The sequence below is a fragment of the Pelodiscus sinensis genome, chromosome 5 (genome assembly GCF_052426305.1).
Source record: "Pelodiscus sinensis isolate ZL-2025 chromosome 5, ASM5242630v1, whole genome shotgun sequence".
Lineage (NCBI taxonomy): Eukaryota > Metazoa > Chordata > Testudines > Trionychidae > Pelodiscus > Pelodiscus sinensis.
In genome coordinates this window covers 92037990-92060599 of record NC_143056.1, presented here as the reverse complement: position 1 = coordinate 92060599, position 22610 = coordinate 92037990, and the positions used below count along the sequence as shown (strand labels likewise).

General features: G+C 44.2%; 1 long non-coding RNA gene across 1 annotated transcript in view; it reads left to right on the top strand.

The window, feature by feature from the left end:
• Positions 1-2355: 2355 nt before the first annotated feature.
• Positions 2356-22610, top strand: part of LOC142829002 (uncharacterized) — a 41726-nt gene continuing 21471 nt past the window's right edge. Inside the window, exon 1 of the long non-coding RNA XR_012903216.2 lies at positions 2356-2731. This is a non-coding gene — a long non-coding RNA (uncharacterized LOC142829002). The remainder of the gene's footprint in view (positions 2732-22610) is intronic.

Here is a 22610-nt window from a genome sequence, read left to right as displayed (position 1 = left end):
ATTAGTTGCGTAGCTGAAGTCAAAGTAGCTTAACTTGGCTTTTGCTGCTGTCTACACTGAAGGAAGTTGAAGGAAGAACACTCTTCCTTTGACTTTCCTTACTCCTTGTAAAAGCAGGGTTACTGGCATCGACCGGAGTTCCCTTCTCACTTTGAATTAATTGTCTTAACTAGACCATTAATTCAAATACTGGAAGATCAACAGCGGCAGCTTTGATCTATCTCTGTAGTGTAGACATAACCTATTTGTCTGCAGATTTGTCAGAGCAAGGTGAGGTGAGGTGACTCCATTGGATGGCCTAGGGATTGTGTGTTTAGACAGTAGGCATACTTAGTAGCTGTTTAAGGCTACTTAGGTTGGATCATTTCCACTGTGGTCAAGCAGCCTAGCAAAACAGACCCTAAATCAGTCTCTGAGGGTACGTCTACACAGTGGGGCTATTCTGGGATACCAGAAGTATCCCGAAATAACTACCCTGTGTCTTTTGAACACATCCACTATTTCGAGATAGCATGTCCACTATTTCGAGACCTATTTTGGCATCCCTGTAGCCCTGTCTCCAAGAGTTTGGAAAATTTGATGCTGTGTAGACGTTATTTCGAAATTCAATTGAAATAAGATACACAAGTTGTGTAATGCAAATTGCGTGTCTTATTTTGAGTTTAGGGTGCTATGAAAATGCACCCTGAGAGAGGAGGAGATGTTTCTACTTGGGAGGAAAGAAATGCACACCTATTTGGCTACTTTTTAAAGGTCTCAGCAATCTGTCACAATGTCTTTAATCTGTGACAAGTGACCCTTTGGGCCACAAATGATGACTTGGGACAGAATTTGGGCAATTCAGACAGTCACGCTCTTTGTTTGATAGCATCTTTGGGAATAAACACTCATGGACATACGTGCAATGGCTCTGTGGGGAGAGAGACAATGGTGAAGCAGGAATGGTTTATTAGCCCAGAAGCAGCCAATGCAGAAGTGAGTGGCAGCTGCTTCTATGACATTTCCATGGCACATAGAAGTACACAACCTCCCCGCCCCTGTTGTATACAAGCAACAGTAGAGCCTCTTTTCCCGTTGACTTGCAGCTACTTCTGCCCTTTGCACTCCCCACTAGGGATGTTAAAGACTGGTTCACTATCTGATAAGCAAATATTTATTGGATAGTCAGTCAAATGGAGAGGCAATTACCACTCCTTTGCTACCTCTACAGGATAGCAAAGGGAAGATGGGTACTTATATAGAGAGATATACCATCTCATAGAGCTGGAAGGGACCTTGAGAGGTCATCTAGTCTAGTCCCCTACCCTCATGGTAGGGCTAAATACCATCCCTGACAAATTTGCCCTAGATGGCTCCCTCAAGGAGTGAGCTCATAACCTTAGGTTTAGCAGGCCACTGCTCAAACAACTGTGCTATCCCTCCCCCTCTAATTCAGAGTGGCCACAGGGAGCCCAGGATCAGCTGTGCAGCTACCCCTTTGACACACTGCCTTGAGGCAGCACTGTGGAACCTGAGGTCAGCTGGGGACTCTTATACATTTCAAAGCAGGCACTCCACTGCAGCCTGGAGTCAGCGGGACTTCCCACTAGCCCCAGGCTGTGGGAGGAGTTCCACATTTCAAAGGAGGAATGAGGAAGTGCCTATTACATCAACTACTCAATTAACCGCAATTTAACCTCCCTACTCCCCACCCCATTCCCATGCAGCACTGGCATGGTGAATGAGAGAGAAAGCCTGAGTGGTTGTAGCCCCCTGACCAGGTGGTGCCTCCATTTCTATAGGGACTGCTCTCTCCTATCTGGCAGGAAACAATGACAGAGTGCATAGGGAGTTGGGGGTGGGGAGATAGGGATCCCGTAGTCACAGATACAACCAAGGTGAAGCAGCAGCTGCCCTGTGTGTGTGTACCTCCATGCCTAATTTGGAAGGTTGAGGAAAAATTGTATTGGTGGAGGGGAAAGAGAAGTGTATTTCTTCACTGGGGGGGGGGGGAGAATATTGCTGAGTTGCCTGGGGAAACTTCTAAGAACTACTCAGTGAAGTACTGCAAGGACAAGAAAGGTCAGCTATAAGTACTGCACAGGGACGGAGAAAGTGTGCATGTGTTTGTTTGGGAGTGGAATGGTCTGGGGGCTTCCCTGATTACCCACCAGTTTACAATTCAAATATACAGGACCCTTCACTCTGTTTAGCACATGGGACTCCTCCGAACAAAAGATCCTCCCTCTCCCTTTTGAGAAAAGAAAGTCCGAGTAAAGGGGAAAAAAAGACTCTGGTGGTCTGTATCTTAGGTTTCCTAGTGGGCCTAATGTGTTTAATTAGGGTCTTTCTCTACTCTTTCTTCTTTACAGCTGGTGTTGTGCTATGAGCTGAGCCTTTTGGAAATGAAGCAGTCTTCTTCCTGTGGCAAGTTTTCTATTTTTTAAAGTTCCCCCTCATCCTCCCCCAACCCACCAGGCAGAACCTTACAGGTGTACCTTGTTAATGCTAAATGAGCCCAGCCTAAGTTTGTTTGTTGTCTGTCCAATTGAGGTTTGCCTCTACACAAGAGAGTTTGAATTTTTGCTGGCTTAGACTGTAAGGCTTTCTGTCCTACTGGAGGAGAAGACTAGACTATGCTGCAGACTGTTCTTGTAAAGACTCAAGGGCAGTTTTGAAGGAGACTTTGGGACTATCTTTTGTTCCTGACTATGAAAAGCTGGTAATGCTGTTCTACAAAGACTGGGCAAAGGTAAGTCCTCCCAAAGGGGAGCTCTAGGCAAGTGTTTGTGTATAAGTAAATTTTGAATTAAATGTGTAATAGTAACAAGTGTTAAAACTTGATGGGGTTTTTCCAAATGGATTGTAAATAAGAATTGTTATTGACAATATTCACAACTTGTTTCAGGGGTTGGGAGATATGTCTGCAAATTACAGAGTATATGTTTTCCTTTAGTGGTGTTATTACTATCAGAGATTTAACTTTTTTTAATATAGACCGTGTGAAAGTCCTGAAAAGACCACAGCAGAGACATAAGCTAGGAGAGGAAAGGGTAAAGAAACATCACGCCTAATATTGGCAGAGTGCTGTTAAGCTCCCAAACTTGGGTTTATATATAAAAATCTGGTATTAACATGGATTCAAATAGTAATGTAGGGCTTAGCCGGTTTGCCCCTGGGAATAGGCTTTTGACCTCATTGAAAATGTTATTGGGCTTCTAGCGAGCTGTAGCCGAGCCATGTCAAGGAAGTGGATACAAATATATTCTTATTTGCTGGTCATTCTGAATCCTGAGTGACCTAATATGGTGCTATATGTGAAATATTAAGTATCAAATTTCTGGAGCCCTGCCATCAGGGCAGTGGACTGGACTTGATCTCTCAAGGTCCCTTTCAGTCCTAGTATTCTAGGATTCTAAAGACAAGGTACATGATGCTTGTACGTGGGCCTTGGGGAAGCAAATGGAGTCTCCTTCCCCAGAGAGTGGAAGATTAACAGACCATGGAGTGCAGTTGTGTTGTGCCCATTCTAGGGGAGGCTGTCGGCTAGCATATGCATATAATTGAGTACTTGCTAACCATGTCCCAGCCCTCTCCTTCTCCTAGCTCAAAAGGGCTCTGAGGAGATATGAGCGTGAGATGCTCTGTTTCAAAATGCTCAGTGGAAGGCAGAGTTCACTTTACATCTCTCTGCAGCTGGCTCCCACTCTTATGCTGTGGAACAGCCAAAGGTGTGATTTAGTCCTTGGCTTTTCTTTGCTGGCACACTCTTCCCTGAGACACATGGTGATCTGGAAAAGCAATATTTGGCATTTTAAATATGGATTTGGAATGACTAAACCCAGCAAATTAAGTCCTCTTCTTTTCTAGCAAAAATGTGCCTTTTGTCTTAGCAAACAGCCTTTTATCATTCAGCTGTATTGCTGTAGCACTCAGCCATAAAAAAACATCTATTCAAAGGGAATTCCTTTTGATTTTTTCCCCCCTTTCATCCCATACCTCATAAAAGCCTTCAAGACAGCAATCATTATCAAAATGATTATTCAGCTGGATAGTCCAACCATTATCTGAATTGTTCATCCAGCCCTGCTGCAATCCTTACAACCAGCACCGCTTATCTCACACCCCTATTTCAGTGACTGGATAGAAATAAAAAGCTTTTAACCTTGGCGTAGAAGGGGAAGAAGGGTGGGGGGGAATCCTTACATGAAGCATTTTAATGCATCTTTAAAAAGCAAGGGGAGTGGAAAAGAAAATGAGAGTTATTAGTAACTAATTTCAGTCAGAGTTGAATGAATATTATGTGCTTCTGCATATATATGTCACCAAGCTGAAGGCTCCTTTCTAATTTTAAACCTCACCTCTAGCTTTGTCGGAAGATTGGGGATTTTGTGGGGGAAGAGCTCCGGGTGACTTATCTTTTTAGAGGACGGCTTTAGTATCCTAGTTACTCAGGTGGGAATTAGCAGCACATGGGAACAAAAGCCTCTCTGCAAGCACATGCTGTGATTGTTCGCTTCTGGAGAAAAGAATTAAGAGCAATCAAGAGTGTCACTGAGTGCATCTGGGTGACAGCTGACCTATTTGAGGAAAGATGGAAGTAGTGTGATGTGTTGCTTAAAGGAAGCCATTGATGATTTTTACCATAGCAGTAGCTATACATATCTATCGTATAGGCTACATATACATTACAGGCTTCTTGTGCAAGAACTGTTTTATGTAAGAGTTCTTGTGCAAAAGGTCTTCCACAAGAGTATGTCCACACTGCCATGTGCTTTTATGGAAGAGCTGCTCTTTTGTGCAAGAGCGTCCATGGCAGTGTGGACGCTCTCTTGTGCAAGAAAGCTCTGGTGGCCATTTTAGCCATGGGGGTTTCTTGTGCAAGAAAATCACTTTGTCTGTCTAGTGCCCTCTTGTGAAAGAGCTCTTGTGCAAGAGGGCTTATTCCTCGTGGGGAAAGGAATAACTCTTCCGGAAGAAGCCCTGCTTTCTGATGCTGTACTGTAAATTTACTTGCGCAAGAATGCACGTGCAGTATAGACGCTTTGCAAGTTTTTGTGCAAGAACAGTTGTTCTTGCGCAAAGAGCGTGCAGTGTAGACATAGCCCCCATGTATACTGCTGCTACATTCATTCATATGCAAGCATCTGTTGCCCCCTCTATTACTGCATGTCAGGCCCACTAATGGGCAAAGGAGGTGGTTGCCCTCAGGTGTGGCGATTCAAAGGGGCTCCCAGATGATGCCCCAGCCCTTTATTCTTAGTGGACCCTTTAAATTGCTGCTGGAGCACTGTGCCAAGCACTCCGTGTGGCTCTGAGGGCTGTGTGGTGCAGAGGGCTAAGTGTCCTGGTCCCATTCTTTCTTCCGGTGGCTCTGCCCCTTCTAGGAATGTGGTGCCACTGTCCCCCACACCTTTCTAAGGGCCCACAAAGTCTGTCCATTCCCCTGCTGCATGTAGGCCTGATTTTAGCTGTGCACCTACACAGAAACGAAGGGACAATGGCAAGAAGTTTCCACCTGTCTTTTCCTTTAAGGGTCAACCACCGTTGCAGTCCATGAGGTCTCTTTGACCCCATCTACATTCGTAGAATGAGGGAAGATGCCCTGATTCTTTGTTCCACTATGTCAGTGGTTTCCAACCTTTTTAAGCACGAGATCACTTTTTGAATTTAAGTACAATCTACCTCGTACCCAAATACCCCTGCCTCCTTTGTGCCCCCTTCTCTGAGGCCCCGCCCCTGCTCACTCCATCCTTCCTCCCCCATCCTCCCTCACTTTCACCAGGCAGTAGCAGAGGGTTGGGGTGCAGGCCCTGGTTTTGGATTAAGGGATTTGGAGTGCGAGAGGGGCTCTGAGCTGAATTTAGGGCAGGCAGTTGGGGTTCTAGGTACAGGCTCTGGGAGGGTGTTTGCAGGGGTGCTTGAGGCTAGAGCAGGGGCTTGGAGTGCAGAAGGGGGTTCATGACTTGGGGTTCAGGATGTGGGCTGCAGCAGGGCAGTGCTTACCTCAAGTGGCTCCTGGGTGGTGATGCAGTGGGGTTTAAGGCAGGCTTACCCCAACCCTGGCCCTGCACCATTCCCAAAAGCAGCCAAACTCCCTCCATCCCAAGTCCTGTTGTGCCTCCCTCCCTGCTCTGTGGACACAGGATACAGACTGGGATAGGATACCTTGACATCAGTGCCCCTCTTCTCCCTGCTGTGCCCTCCACAGCAAGCAGGAGGCTCCGGGTGTGGGGAGAGGCAGCTCCAGGGCAAAGGGCAAGACATGCACAGCAGTAGGGGGAGGGGCAGCTGAAGTGCCTACACTTGATAGCCTCTTCACCAAACTAATCAGGATCACCTGTCAGAGGCTCCAAGCTCTACCAGTAGCTCCCGATTTACTGGTTGGTGACCACTGCTCTCTGTCCTCCTTTGCACTTCTGTAAAAATCCCATAGAACCAGCCCATGGGGAATTGCCCTATTAGGGGGTGGAGTCTGGGTTGCATAGATCTAAGTGTATAGTTGTATGCCCCTCCATTTCTGGCTGTTCGTTGTAGGAAAGCAAAAAGGGAAAGAGGTGTCTTCACTCTTGGTATTCCCAGCAGACAGTATGGCACTTTAATAAGACAGGCAATTGTACATACGAGGACATCTCAGAAGTTCCTTCACTTGTTTCAGGGAATGGTTTGCCTTGTGACTGGAGCAATCCTAAAGAAGGCTTGATGATCTGAATCTTCAAAGGTATTTAGGAATCTGACTCTGCAGTGAGATTCCACAACCTCCCTAGGCAACCCATCCCAGTGCTTCACCTCCATTCTCGGGAAACTGGGTGGGTGGGTATTTTTTTTTATTTTTTATTTCTAATCTGGACCTCTCCCACTGCAACTTGAGACCATTTCTTTTTGTTCTGTGTCTGCCACCACTAGGAATAGCTGACCTCCATCTTCCTTGGAACTTCTCATCTGGTAGCTGAAGGCTGTTATCAAATCCCTCAACTCTTCTCTTCTGCGCACAGTTCCCTGAGCCTCTCCTCAGGCTCATTTGTCCTAAGCTCCTAATCATGCTCATTGCTGTCACTGGACTCTCTCCAGTTCTTCCACATCCTTACGGTAGTGCAGCGTTTCCCAATTTTATTTGGCCACAGAACCCTTTTAAACTCGAAAGAATTTTGTGGCACCCCTAACAGTCTAATATATAGAGCTGAAAAAGTAGATCATAAATAAGTAAGGAGGATGATAAACAAGGTGATGAGATCAACATTTAGTTTAATTACACATTTAAAAACAAAAATCACATAATTTTATTTTGAATCATAAAATGTTATTGTAATAGAATTTTCTTGTGGAACCCTTATTTTCATTTTGCAGAACCCTGGGGTTCCACGGAACACCATTTGGGAAACACTGTGGTAGTGTGTGCAGTCTGGGGGTGTCTGTGTGCTTGGGACCAGATACAATACTCCAAATATGGCCTCACAAGTGCCAAATAGAGGGGTATAATCACTTCCTTAATCTGCTGACTGCTCCTGCTAATATAGCCCAACACTCCATTAGCCTCCTTTGCAACAGGGGCACACTTAACTCATATCCAGCTTCCTGGTCCTTTTGTATTTTTCATGTTGAAGCTGTTCCACTAAGAATAAATAATGAAAAGAATCATTGGAACAATGTGCTGGACCCTGGATATCTCATCTCCCAGGTGTATAGCTCTGTTGGACTATAGATTCTCTCTGGACCAATGACCGTGGATAAATACTAAAGACTAGAGTATTTGGGCTAGAGAGACAGTATGAGTGACCCTGTTGGTCAGTGCTCAGGGCATGCACAAAGGTTGAAACACAAGTTCCCATGACACCCATATCTGGAAAATTACGCAGTGTGTAAATTTAGGTGCCTGCGGGGTTTGGTAACAGTGTTATGGATTGCAGTATACCTACGACTTTAGGTGATTAGTCTGGCCAAAATATGTTTGTGGATCCCACCCCTAACTCAATAGAGTCTAGCTGCCTAAATATCTTTGAGGCTGAAGGTCATTTCCCCTCACCGCCAATTTGTACATATGCTGAATGAAGCTGAGATGGAATGCAGTATTGACACCTTAATCGCTTCACCTCCAAAATGTCTTATGTGTAAGATCATGATCCCTAATTTCCTAGCTCTCTTTGTTTGTGTTATATTGTGTTCTGTTACTGTACTCTCACGGGACTGCCAATGAAGGGATAAGGATTTGTGTGCAAGCTGCTGAGGGACAAATTTAGGCCTGGAGTAACGAATACTTTTTCATCTGAATAGCCATGTTTTCTTTCCCTTGCCAATTGTTTGGGGTGCAACTCTGCCTTTTCCTGGCTGGAAGACTGCTAAATCCTGTTATCAAGTCAGCAGCAGAGAAATGTCAAAGAAACAGCATGAAAAGGAGTTTGTGGATTCTAAGCAACTGGTTACACATTAGAACATGAAAGTCCTGTCTTCATCATTCTTAAAAATTGGAAAGACTAGTTCCCTGTCTCCAAAGATTAATCGTATTTCTTGTAATGATAAACTCTTTGACTTCTGTCCCCAGACCAGCTACCATCTTCTTCCTTAATGCCCATACAACTTTCTACACTGTTCTTAGAAGCCTGCTGCTTAAAACAACATGCTGGCATTTGAGTATAATATTGTGGGATCTTCTCTAATTTTTTTTGTATCTTCCGCTATTCTAATACCTATAAACACTGTCTTCAAGTTTCTGTTGCAATATCTATTATTGATGCCAACACAAATTATTTCTGTAATAATCCCATTGCCTTCTAGTCATTCTTTTGATGATTTCTTAATTGAAGTTTTTAACTGATTTTAATTAAAAAGAACCAGACTTTGCTGCTTTAACTTTACTTCAGTTTTTCCCTTCACTGATCCTCTGTGAACATTATTGGGGATTTCTGCCTTGCTCTGCATAAGTGAAGATACTCCAGTTGCCTAATGAGAACAAAATTTGGGGCCTGGGGCAGGAGAAAGTGCACAAAATCTCCACCCTGCAAGGAGTGCATGACGCTTAGAAATGCTTCACACTCCTGGCAGAGCGAGAGGAGACTTCGCATGATTTCTCTCCCTCCCTTACCCTCCTCCCCCCAGCCATGATTGGCCTGGAGGCAGGTGGGGGGGAAGTGTGAGAAGTCTTCTCCCACCCTGCCAGGAGCTCAGCACTTAAGACTCAACCCTAGGCTGAGCAGCAGGTGGCGGTTAACTAAGTGCGGTGCTCCATTGCAGGGCGGGGGCAGGGAGTGATAGACTTCACATGCTCCCCCTCCCCAGGCTCTGATTCACCTGGGGGGAGCATATGAAGTGTCCACCCACCACCAGGGACACATGTACCTAGAGGGAACCACCAGCTGGCATTCTCTCGGGGGGGGGGGGGGCAAAGGCTTGTACGTTTCCCCATCCCCAGACCAATCAGGGTCTGTGGGTGGGAAGCATGGAAGTGTCCTGGCCCCGCCCCTTCCAGGGCAGCCTGGGACCACTTCAGAAATGTTTGAAGTGGCCTTTATCAAAACTGATTGCCCACCCCTGCACTATCGTAATTTTGACCTTACTGTGCATTGTGAAGGAACTGCTTACTTCAAAATAGCTTTGTACAAATACCAGTTTTTTTTCTTTAGTGTACATATCTATTGGCATTTATAAAGCACTTATCATAAAACAAGAGCTGATATTATGTAAGTGCTAATATTAAAAAAATCACTCCACACTACAAAAAGAATATATTTATTTCCCAACGTAATTTGTCAGCCCTTAAATCCCCAATCCACTACTTAGAAACAGTCCTTAACCAAAATCTCAGGTTCGTACAGATCCATATTTCAAGGATATTCAGATCCATATTTAAATCCAACTTTTTTGCCATTGGCAATAATCCCAACAATGGGCTGAAGCACAATCCTGGTGCCTTTCAAACTTAAAAAAAATTGGAGTTTGGATCAATCTCCCAAATGGCTCCTGTCTAGGCACTAATTTAAATCCCCCCCATGCTCTTTAATGGTAGTGCCTCCTTATTATGCTCAACCAGCCCAGCATTGTTCTCTGTGAACGGTGTTGCCGTGCTTACGGCTGTTGCCAAGGTGGAGCAAAACAATACATTCCTTGCAAGGAATACAAATCTCTTTGGAGTGGGGAGCATCCAGGGGAACTGTAATTTGATTTAGGTTCCCCTGCATTCTGGAACTTTCTTACAAAGAGGCTTGTAATGGTGGATGATGTGAGTCCTGTAAATATATGTGAACTTTGTAAAACACTTGGTGATCCGAAGAGATGAAAGTTAGTTGTGTGTGTAAGTTGTTATTCCTTTGGCTTTGTAGGAATGCACTGCTTTTCTAGAAAACATTGACCTATTTCTCCATGTCAAGAACAGCTATGCTGTCTACAGAAATTGAAAACCAAGCCAGTGTCTCCGCGGTAACATTAAGTTAATACCAATAATATTTCCTTGCAAAGGAAAAGAAGAAACAGTGTGGTTCAGAAACCCATTTCAGAACACATGTAGTGGTCTTGTCTGGAGCTGTGCTTGTGACGGGCCAACTCCCAAGAGGGTATGGTAAAGGAGCTGAAGACAAAAGGAGAATTGTATTTCAGTCTTTGTGACCTTGTTGTGTTGATAAATGTCTGAACCAAGAGAAGTGTGGCCTTCGGGTTTCCCAGATGGCTCAGCTAAGGCTGACAAGATGGCTCAACTAAGGCTGACAAGACCTCTTACCCTGTCAGACATTTCATAGCTCGCTAGTAGTAGTAACTTTGCCTTCAGTCAGTATTGCCACCAGGAAGTGCTCTTTTTCAAGGTGTTGTAAGTTTCCCATTTATGCCAGAAATACAAATATGTATTTCTTGTGAGGATATGTGCAGCAGTGGGAACATGCGTCGTGTACCCTGGCAGAACCCAGAACTGTGACTGGTTGTGTTTTCTCAAATACAGGCAGTCCCTGGGTTACATGGATCCGACTTACATCGGATCCCTACTTACAAACGGGGTGAGGCAACCCCGCACTAGCTGCTTCCCCCCAGCAGACCAGGGAGATGCGAAGCTAGCGCCCCCCCCCCCCCCCAGCAGACCAGGGAGTCGGGGAGCGGCTTTTCTCAGCAGACACCTCAGCTTGAGAATAAAGGACTGAGGGAAGTGAGGTGTGGGAGAATAAAACTGAGCTCTGGAGAAATGTTTGGCTAGAGTTTCCCCTACAATATGTACCATTTCCGACTTACATACAAATTCAACTTAAGAACAAACCTACAGTCCCTATCTTGTACGTAACCCGGGGACTGCCTGTATCTGAGATCTGTTTATTGAATTTCAATGAGGGATAGGCAAGGAATATGCCCTGGTTTTTCTTGCACATCTTTATATTCTCTAAAAGAGCTCTATATAAAAGCGAAAGTCAGGTTCTGTCAAAAGTAAATGCATGGCTGCAAGTTCACCGTCTGGTATGTGAACTCAGCACTCCTATTGCTAGCATTGCTAAGAGACACCGAATGCAACAAGTTTATGTATAAGTCTAGCACAGGAATACCCCAACCTAGCACATGATAAAATGGTTTGACGGAAGTGATAAATAGGGATATTTTGTCTGAAAATGGAATAGATCAGTACAAGAAGAGGTAACGAATGACATCAAATGGATAAGATAAGCAACTTTATCACAAATAATGTCTCAATTTATAAATGTTGGGATGCCTTAATTCTTTGACTGGCCGAGGGGAGAATGGAAAGCCTTGCTGTTCACTGAACTGGTCCGTTTAACAGGCATACGTCTTAGCACTCCATGGACCATGGACTTAACAGAGACCTTATTATCATGCTTCATTGACAATAAACCTGGCTAAGTACCTTCACTGCTGAACTGAGTCTGTAGTCGACTTGGGCAGATCAGTCAAGCTGCATCTGCTCTTTGCATAGAGCTGATGCAACAGGCAGAGAGAACACAGGCACAGCCAACAGCTGCAACATGATGTATTTTAGACCAATACTTTACTCTTCAAGTAGAATTTCAGTTCCATCAAACCTCTTGGCTAAACTGATTGGAGGAGGGGGGAGTGGTTTTTTCTGTTTTTGTTCTCCCTTGGCAGATTACCAAATGCCACAATGTAACATTTTTAAAAAATTAACAAAATAACTGAAGTTACCACACATTTTGTGATAGTGGGTAGGGCTACGTCTACGCTGGCATGAATTTCCGAAAATGCTGTTAACGGAAAAGTTTTCTGTTAAAAGCATTTTCAGAAAAGCGCATCTAGATTGGCAGGATGCTTTTCCGCAAAAGAACTTTTTGCGGAAAAACGTCCGTGGCCAATCTAGACGCGGTTTTCCACAAAAAAGCCCCGATCGCCTTTTTCACGATCGGGGCTTTTTTGCGGAAAACAGTACTATGCTGTCTACACTGGCCCTCTTGCGCAAAAGTCTTTCGGGAAAAAGACTTTTGCCCGAACGGGAGCAACATAGTATTTCCAGGAAATCACTGACGATCTTACATGAGATCGTCAGTGCTTTTCTGGAAATTCAAGCGGCCAGTGTAGACAGCTGGCAAGTTTTTCCGCAAAAGCAGATGATTTTGCGGAAAAACTTGCCAGTCTAGAAACAGCCTATGTGTTTTACCATCCCCCAGAAAGCTCCATTTTCAGTAACAAATAGAGGCCCAAGTGGACTAGGACCTAGCTGTGGTTGTCAAAGTCTTTGGCTCATGGCCCACCTTGCTCAACATAGATCTTTTTTGCAAACCACCAGCCATGAAGACAAAATAGATGCAAGAAGGGGTGGAGAATGGGGTCTGGCCAGGAGGTTGAGTGCAGGAGTGGACTGAGGGTAAAGGGTCTTGGAGGGAGGGTACAAGAGCAGGCTGAACATGGTGGCTGTGTCTACACTGAACCCCTTTTCCGGAAAAGGGATGCAGATGAGACAAGTCGGAATTGCAAATGAAGCGGGGGATTTAAATATCCCCCGCTTCATTTGTATAAACATGGTTGCCGCTTTTTTCCGGCTCGGGGCTTTGCCGGAGAAGAGCGCTAGTCTAGATGGGATCTTTTGGAAAATAAAGCCTTTTCTGAAAGGTCCCTTATTCCTCTTAAAATCAGGAATAAGGGACCTTTCGGAAAAGGCTTTATTTTCCGAAAGATCCCGTCTAGACTGGCGCTCTTCTCCGGCAAAGCCCCGAGCCGGAAAAAAGCGGCAGCCATGTTTATACAAATGAAGCGGGGGATATTTAAATCCCCCGCTTCATTTGCAATTCCGACTTGTCTCATCTGCATCCCTTTTCCGGAAAAGGGGTGCAGTGTAGACACAGCCCCCGTGTGTAGGGGTCTGCTCTGGGTGGAAGGGTGCAGGGGCAGAGTGGGGAATGTGAGGTCTCGGGGGAGGGAGAGGACAGATGGCGACACATACCTGGCTTCTCACTTTTCACCACTCCCAGTCGCCATCCCTGCTGCTCCTGTTGGCTGTGATTCCGGACAGTGGGCAGAGCAGGGAAAGCCTCCAGGTGAAGCTATTCCCTCAACTGGGGGGAAGGTAAGCAACAGCGTGCAGAGCCACAACCTTCCCCCACAAGTTGGAGCCAGCCCATGAGGCTCGTTCCTCCCACCACCACCCTTCAGCAGGAGCTGCGTGCTGGCGCTCTAACCTTATGGCAGGGTGGGACCTGTGGGGCTGGAGCTCCAGCGTGAGTGACTTCCCCACTGTGGGGGTTAGGGGCAAGTCCATTGCCCACTTCAAGAAGGTCATGGACAAGTAGTGGTCTACAGACAACACTTTGAGAACCACTGCTATAGAAGTTAAGGGAATAAATCCTTTATATCTCTTATTGTTAATAAGTCTCAGTGATGTAGGTGATGAATAGCTTATACTGAAAGAATGAAAGAGAATGTCCCTAAACATGCTTGGTGTTAGCTGATTTATGAACAACTTCTTCAGACTGGATTTTGTTCTAATTGTTGCATGCTTCAAAGTTCTGCTGGAGATAGTTTAAAAGGGAAAGGGCCTGTTATGTCTCTTTCATTGCAGAATTTTCCTCTGGAGTACATTTTCTAGTGTGTGTTAGCCTGCTTTTAATTGTCTGGAGCTTCTACCTCTTCCCTTGGGAGGCAGTTCTGAAAGCTAATGGATCTCCCTGCCAAAAAGGTGTACCTAAATATTAATTGCACAACTTCTTTCTTAATATCAACCATTTGTGATGGGTTGTACACCACTCACCACAGGCTTAATGAGAGCAGGAGAGACCAGTTAAGTCACCTGAGAGACTATGGGCCAGGATTAATTGATGAAGGCTCAGCGGGGGAGGAGCTGGGCCAGCACTAAAAAGCCAAGAAGCTGAGCACAGAAAGAGGTCAAGAGGGAAGGGGTTTACAGACATTCTGTGGGAAGAGAGAGACCATCAGGGATAAAGTGGAAGCCCAGGAGCTGAGAGTAAACCCAGGGAGTTTTCCAGAGAGTAAGATGGTCTGGCAAGAGGTGAAAAGGTCCTGGGGAAGATTGTAAGATCTACTGGTAAACCCTGAACCAGGCAAGAGAAGATAAGAAGGCTAGGTAGGAAGGAACCAGGGAAACAGCAACAGCGTTGGGGACTAGATACCTGAATTGCTGATTATAGTGTCCCTGGGCTGGAACATGCTGTAGCAGGTGAGCCTGGATTTCCCTGCCAGACACTGGCATAGTGACCTAGAATCCGAAGCTAGGGCCAGACACCCTGCAGAAAGTTGGGCAGTTGTCCTGTTGGACCCTGGAAGGGATGGACTGAATGGTGATCTGGCTAGAGCAGTTTCTCTCAAGCTTTTAAAGTAAAGTCCCCTTTTTTCAAAAAAAAAAAGTACCCCCAGTATGTACAGTTTTCAGACACACATTTTTTTTTCTACCATTGCAACACATTTGTTTAAACAACTTAATCATAGCTGGGCAGGTGATGAAATTTTGGGGTGTATATAATAAAGGGCTATAAAACCTTAAAACAAAAATGGTTTTCTCCAAATTTCAGTTGTGTTGACGTACTCCCTCCCCCCCCCCCCCCCGACTTCTCTTGAGTACCTCTAAGGGTACTTCTACCACTGTTGAGAGACACTGAGAGTGCCTATTGGAGAAAGAGAGAGAGAAACAAGCTGTAAGGGTGCTCACTGCAGTGAGGACAAGAAAGAGCTCTAAGGGTAAGAGGCAACTCCATTACACCATTGTTCCTAATAACCCCCTAGCACTTTTTTTGAGCTTATGCCTGTCAAATTATTACCACGTCTCCCCACTCCCCCCATAGTATTTACTTTAAACAATCAATTCCTACTTATTTTCTTACTTTGTACACTTGAGCCTCTTTAATCTGGCAACGCTGGGAAACAGGGTTAGCCGGATTAAAGATTTTTTTCAGGCTAGGGAGGGAATGAGGGGGTTGAGAGTAGAGCACTTACCTGGTGCTCCACATCCTCCAATGCTTCCTAGCACCACCCCATGCCACTCTGGGAGTGGCAAGGAAAAGCCTTCAGCAGAGTGCATTGCTACGCTGTCATTCCCCCAGTTGGGGGTCAGGTGGGAAGAAGGGGAGCAGCAGTACACAGAGCTGCTTTCATCTGCCATGCTCTGTATGTTCCTGAATTAGGGACACCCGGAATATGGAGATTATAGTGCATTTATGAATCTGTCCCTCCAGCCTCTTGTGGTTTTTTGTTTTCTGAATTTTCTCCAACTAGTGAGTGGCTTTTTGTGCACAATTGGCATGAAAGTAGAAACTGATAAATATAAAGTAATGCACATTGGAAAACTTAATCCCAGCTGTACGTACAAAATGATGGGGGTCTAAATTAGCTATCATCACTCAAAGGGTGTGTCTACACTGCACCCTTAGCTCAAAATAAGCTATGCAATTTGAGCTATGCAAATAGGCCTAATTTAGCTACAACTAATCAGGAAAGAGATCTTGGAGTCATCATGGATAGTTCTCTGAAGATGTCCACACAGTGTGCAGTGGCACTCAAAAAGCAAACAGGATGTTAGGAATCATTAAAAAAGGGATAGAGAATAAGACGGCGAATATAAGACTTCTTGCCCTTATATAAATCCATGGAAAGCCCACCTCTTGAATACTGTGTACAGATGTAGTCGCCTCAGCTCAAAGATATACTGGCATTAGAAAAGGTTCAGAGAAGGGCAACGAAATTGATTAGGGGTTTGTAACGGGTCCTATATGAGGAGAGATTAAAGAGACTGGGATTTTTCAGATTGGAAAAGAGGAGTCTAAGGGGGGATATGATAGAGGTATATAAAATCATGAGTGGTGTGGCGAAAGTGAATAAGAAAGTTATTTACTTGTTCCCATAATATAAGAACTAGGGGCCACCAAATGAAATTGAGTGGCAGGTTTAAAACAAATAAAAAGAAGTTCTTCACATAGCTCATATTCAACCTGTGGACCTCCTTGCTTGGGGAGGTTGTGAAGGCTAGACTATAACAGGGTTTAAAAGAGAACTAGATAAATTTGTAGAGGTTAAGTCTATTAATGGCTATTATCCAAGATGGGTAAGGAATGGTGTCCCTAGCCACTCTGTCAGAGGGTGGAGATGGATGGCAGGAGAGATTACTTGATCATTACCTGTTCGGTTCACTCCTTCTGGGGTACCTGGCATTGACCACTGTCAGCAGACAGTATACTGGGCTGGATGGACATTTGGTCTGACCCAGTATGGCCGTTCTTATGATCTTATTTTGAGTTAATTTCAAAATAGCTTATTTTGTAACTTGACACTATCCACATAGTGCCAAGCTTTGAAATAAGCCACTATTCCAAAATGTCCCTTAATCCTCATGGAACAAGGTTTACTGGGACGCCAGAATAGCAAGCCTATTATTTCAAAAGCTATTTTGAAATTATGGGCGTGCTGTCAAGATGTGGAAAATGTTACTTCTGGTATCCTGAAATATTCCAAAATAGAGTCTCTGTCTAGATGCACCCAAAATGATCCTGGAGTCATTGTGGATAGTTCTCTGAAAACCTCCATTCAATGTGCAGGAATAGTCAAACAAACAAGGTTAATGTTAGGAACTATGTGGAAAAGAATATATAACATAGTGGCATTATGATATTTACTATGTGAACCCATGGGGCATCTGCACATTGGATATGGTCTTCAGTTCTGTTTGCCCCATCTAACAAATATATTACAATTGCATTTTTTCCAACAGAAATAAGTAGGGGTACGGAATAGCTTACATATGAGGAGAGAGAGAAAAGACTGGGACTTTTCATCTTAGAAAAGAGATGACTATAAGGAAGATTTGGCAGAGGTCTACAAACTAATGAAGAATGTAGCAAAAGTGAATGAAGAAACATTAGTTACCCCTTCCCATAGCACAAGAATTAGGGATTTCCCCCCCCCCCCCCATGAAAGGAATAGGCTGTAGGTTTAAAACCAAAGGCAATATTCCAGTTACCCGTGGAACTCTTTGCCAAGGGATGTAGTTGTGATGGCCAAAAGTATTAAAAAAAATAATTAGAAGTTCATAGCAGATTACCAAACTGATCAGGTACACAACACCATTCTCTCACTGTGTGATGCTGGAATTAGTTGAAATAATGGATCACTAGACAATAGCCCTGTTCTGATTATTCTTTGAGGTGTGTGGTATAGGTCACTGAAGATAAGAATGGTCCATCTAGCCCAATTTCCTATGTTCTTAGTAAAGCCACTTCTGATTAATCTCACTGTAAGAGAGGATGTCAGTCCAATTTCTATCTAGATGACTCTATCCTAGATTGAGATACAGGAGTCCATCTTCCTGCCATTGAAATGGATGCATTTGAGGTGCAGCACAGCTACAGTAATGGATCTTCAAGAATAAATGAAGACTAATATGAAACTTTGTAGGGGAACCCTGACAAAATGGCTTCATTAGATCTGCTTTACCAGGGAATAGAATGTGTGGTAGTTCCTTTGAGTAGTTAATCCATTGACAGGTCTCCACTTAATATCCAAAGAAGTGGTCAGGTTTTTCAGATTAGTTCAACCAGTAATGCACCTAATCAAAGGCTGTATTTTCAAACATGTTAATCTGTGCCCAGCTCCCAGGCTCATGGTTATGGCCAGATATTTAGACCGCTTGAAAATCTGCACCTATTTTGGTGCCCATACCTTTGAATCTCTAACACTCTTGATTAGAGTTCCAGGAAGGATGTGGTCCAGGTAAAGGAAGGGAAGGGAAAAGGCTAGAAGTCAAATTAAAACTGTCAGGAATCCTGTTTGAAACTGTTTTTTTGTTTGTTAAACAACTCCCACTGAATGTCTGTGGTTCTGTCTCTGATAGACCTGGCTTCCTGTGGATCCTAACAGATATAAGTAGTTAGTGATACACCTCCCTTATTCCTGGAGAGCAGAGTAAGGGCAGGTCTACACAGCAGGGCTAAAGCTGAAATAAACTATGCAAATTGAGCTACATCAAGTGCATCGCTTACGTCGAAATAGTTTTTTGGCTTTTGGCATCTACACAGCAGGAAGTCTGAGGTAGAGCACTCTTCCTTCGTCCCTTACTCCTCAGGAAATGAGGGTTACAGGAATCACAGTAAGAAGTCCCCCAGCTCAACATTATTTTGACATTGTCAAAATATAGCCACTTGCAGTGTAGATGTGGACTGTTATTTCGGAATAACATCAGTTATTCCGAAATAACACTGCTCTGTAGACATACCTTAAGACAGCAAGTTTTCTTTCCTCTTAATCTTCCCTGTAAAGTTTTACCAAGCAAAGGTAGAGTCTTGCTCTGACTAGCCTCTGTGCATGGGTGAGTCCACTTTTAAAAGAGAGGGTGGGGGCTGCCTGAGGACACTGAAGTGTATATGGAAAGGCACAGTGCCTCCACACAGAGAGCATACAGACATTGCCTCTAGCAATGCATCCTAAATCCTGGACTTTTTATTCCTGTGCATCTTTCTCTTAAAAGGTGACCAGTAGCATTAAGTTCTTTTGCCTTGTATTCCAGTCACCTCACTAATCCCCCAAGAAGCAAACACTAATGTGCTCTGTACTATCACATGCAACAATATCAAAACCCAGCAAAGAGGCATGCAATTTCCTCTTGAGCTTGGCAAATCAGAAACCCTATTTGCATTGTACTATAATAAGGTCCCTCTCTCGAAGATAATTACAAAGCAAATTGTTTACTGCTTGGGTGGAAGTAAATAAATATTAATTGTTATTAACAGAAATGAAAGCTGACTGCTGACTAAAGGAAGTTTGCATGGAATATTTACCTCAAGGAACAATGAATTATACAACACACACAAGGGTGACTTGTCAAAAGGCATATGCTCTGCGCAGTGTAGTCAGTGTTGATGTCATTTGCTGATGAATGCTCTGCAAATGCTCAACTGAAATCTATTTGGCATGGTTTTATGTGCAGAGGTCAGGCACATGGAAAATGCTTGATGTTTAGCTTATATCCTTCTTATGCAGCAAAATAAACATGCTGTTATCCTAGAAATACTTGTTTTCTGAATAAAAATGGATGGTATCTATTTTCTAGGCTTGTTCTCATTCACTTATATCCTTGCTGAATCTTATTTTCTGTGCAGCAGATGAGCTCAAAAATGTGAGTGGCGATCATACCATTTATGCTGGCGTTACTCCCTCTTCAAAATCCTCAAGAGACATGTGGTCTCTTCTGACAGCTGAGGACACGCCGAGCATACTAAGTCCCCTCCCAACCACCAAATGTACAGTGCAGGCTAGTTCTATTCAATCTGAGTTGGATCTAGGGTTGCCAGATGGCTTAACAAAAATACCGATTTTCCCCCCCCCCCCCCAAAAAAAAACTGAGGGAAAAAAAATTCTGTTGGGAGGGAGGGGGAAGAGGGAGACAAGTTGTCAAGAAGAAAAAGCCCCCAGAACAGAATTGTGGAGCACACATTTAAAAATTTTGAGGCTGCCCCTTTAAGATGTCCGCCATCTTAGGTGCCATTTTTAAAACCCCACAGCTCCTAGCTCCAACCCAGTAAGCACAAGGAAGCTGGGGGTGGGGGTGGGGAGGAGCTGGCAGGAGTCGTGGAGGGAGGGAGGGGCTCAGGAGCATCTTCATGAGCTGCACTTTTGGGGGACGAGCTCCATGTGGCTTGGCCACAGCTGGTGTTGAGGGAGGCATCACATGCCCAGGTCTCTGCTGGTCAAGTGGGCCAGAGCAGTGTGCGCGCTGCTCCCACCCCAGCCTGCTGCCCCCCTAACATGGCACCTGGCAAGTGCCCCTTCCTTCCCCTCTTCAGTGCAAGTCTGCCACGCTCTTTACTCCCCTGCCAGAAGCAGCAGGGGGAAATTGTCCCTCCTGTGCTTCCATCCAAGGGAAACAGGAAATACCGGACATTTCACATTCCTGTGGTTGTTTTTGTTTTGTTTTGTTTTGTTTTAAACCAGACGGAGTCCACAAATACCGGCCTGTCCCGGTGAATACCGGACACCTGGCAACCCTAGTTGGATCAGACTTCTGTACAAGAGGGGACCTGCCATCAGGGTATTTTCAGTGAGACTCCACTCCTGTCTGCTTTTAGTCCCACTGGAAATCCTCTCTAGTAGCAAAGGCTTTTGCCAGATTGGAGACCAGTTAGAAGGATTTTTGCTGGTCAAGTTGGAGCTTTCCAACTGATACTGAATCGGTGCCTGGACTGATTAGCTAATACACATATTAAACAGTTTTCTTAGTTTTGTTGGGGGCTTCATATAAATATTACAAAATACATATTAAAAGAGGCACTGAAATGCTGCAAGCCAGCTGTTTGCCCTAAGTGATTTTTAAATGAGAAACAGGATAGCGGCGGTTGAGGAATATTTCTACAGTTTACACTTGTAACCAGATGAAGTCATTCCCCTACTTCCAAGCCTCTGAGGTATCTGCTTCTTAGTGGTGAAGATTTTTCTACTCAAGGTGCAGTCCTGAACAAAGGGTGGCATAAGCTTTTTTCCCATTAAGGGTATGTATAGACTACATGCCTCTGCTGACAGAGGCATGTAAACTAGGCTACCCGACATAGTCAAAGAAGCCGGGATTTAAATATGATCGTTGGCACAAACGAAGTTTACAGGAGTGGTCAACAAAGGCTTCCCTGTCGAACGATCCGTGTCTTGACTCGTGTGCTGTGCTGAGGATCACCTGAGCTGGCACAGTGTGATGGCCATGTTTATTTTAATGAAGCCAGGGATATTTAAACCCGGCTTCTTTGACTATGTTGGGTAGCCTAGTTGACATGCCTCTGTCGGCAGAGGCATATAGTCTAGACGTACCCGTACAGATAGCCCAAGTCGGTACAAAAGGGGGTGATTTTCTCTTGTACGGCTGCATTGTCTGAGTCACTTATCCATACTTTGTAATGGATGTTAGCATCCTCTAGGTTTTAATGTGCTGCATTTAAATGAGAGAATTAATTCTAATACTTTTCTTCTTTTGACTAATACAATTTTTGTGGGGGAGGCACAAGATCAAAGAAGATTTATCAGTAGGAGATCAGCTGCTCCCTCATCACCTGTTAAGCAATCACAGGGCAAAACAGAAGCCACTCCAGCCAGCCATTATTTATATGAATATCTAGAGACCTTCTTAAGGAATATATGCATCAGCAGCTCTGACCTCTAGAGCCCTGCATGGATACAAAAATGTGAATCCACATCTGCCAGGTTCAACTCATTGTCTGATCCACGAACCAGATTTGATTTGCATCCACACAGCAAAGCATTTGTTTGGGGAGAGGGGAGGAAAAGGGGAGAAGGTGCATAGAGTCGGGGGTCATGAGGGGACGAGGCAAGCAGCATGAAAGCAGGAACTGGAGATAAGGGATAGCAGGGACCTGGGACCAGGGCTCCAGAGGTTGGTGTTCACCTGGCAGGCATTGAAGGGGGACTGGGAAGGGCAGACATTTAGCCCCTCCTTCAGGGAGATTTAGGGCAAAACTTGTTTACAGGGGCCCTCCCTCGTGCTCTCCCCCACCCCGCCTGACAGCTGGGCAGAGAGAGCTCTGTGCAGGTATTTGCTCCTTTATCGTTGGTATGTAGGGCTTTACTGATACAGTTACCTCAAATCAATGCATGCTTCAAGTTTGCTTACAACTTTAAAGTTTATTATAGAGTTTGGTTAACATGATATGGCAAAAATAAAAGATTATCATAAGTCCATTGGCTTCTGCTTCAAATTAATTCTCTGTAGCATGATGAGTCAGGCCAGTCTCATAACAACAAGATTACAATTGCAAATTCTACTTTTTTTTTCAGAACTACAATGCCTCTAAAATTGTTCAGTTTATTCATTGCTAACCAAGCAAACTCAACTAAAATAAAAGCAGCAGAAAAGCATTTAAACAAATGTACAATCTGGAACTGATCTATGAGATGAAACCAAATGCTAACGTTTTTTTCTTTTAAAGAATACAATCTTCATATTTTGGAAAGCATGACATAAAATCACTTGATTTTATTAATTGAAAATAGTTCTTTTATTTCAGTGATCTATGGTTTTCTATGAAATCAGCTGCACAGAAGCATGCAAATGGGTGAACAAATGTCACGGAGGATGTTTTATTCAAGGCAGATGAGATTGTACAAGATAACAGTGTATGCAGTCCATATAATTTTAGCACTTATATCTAAAGAATTCAATTTCAAAATCAAAATCTTGAGTAGGAGTCTGTATAGCG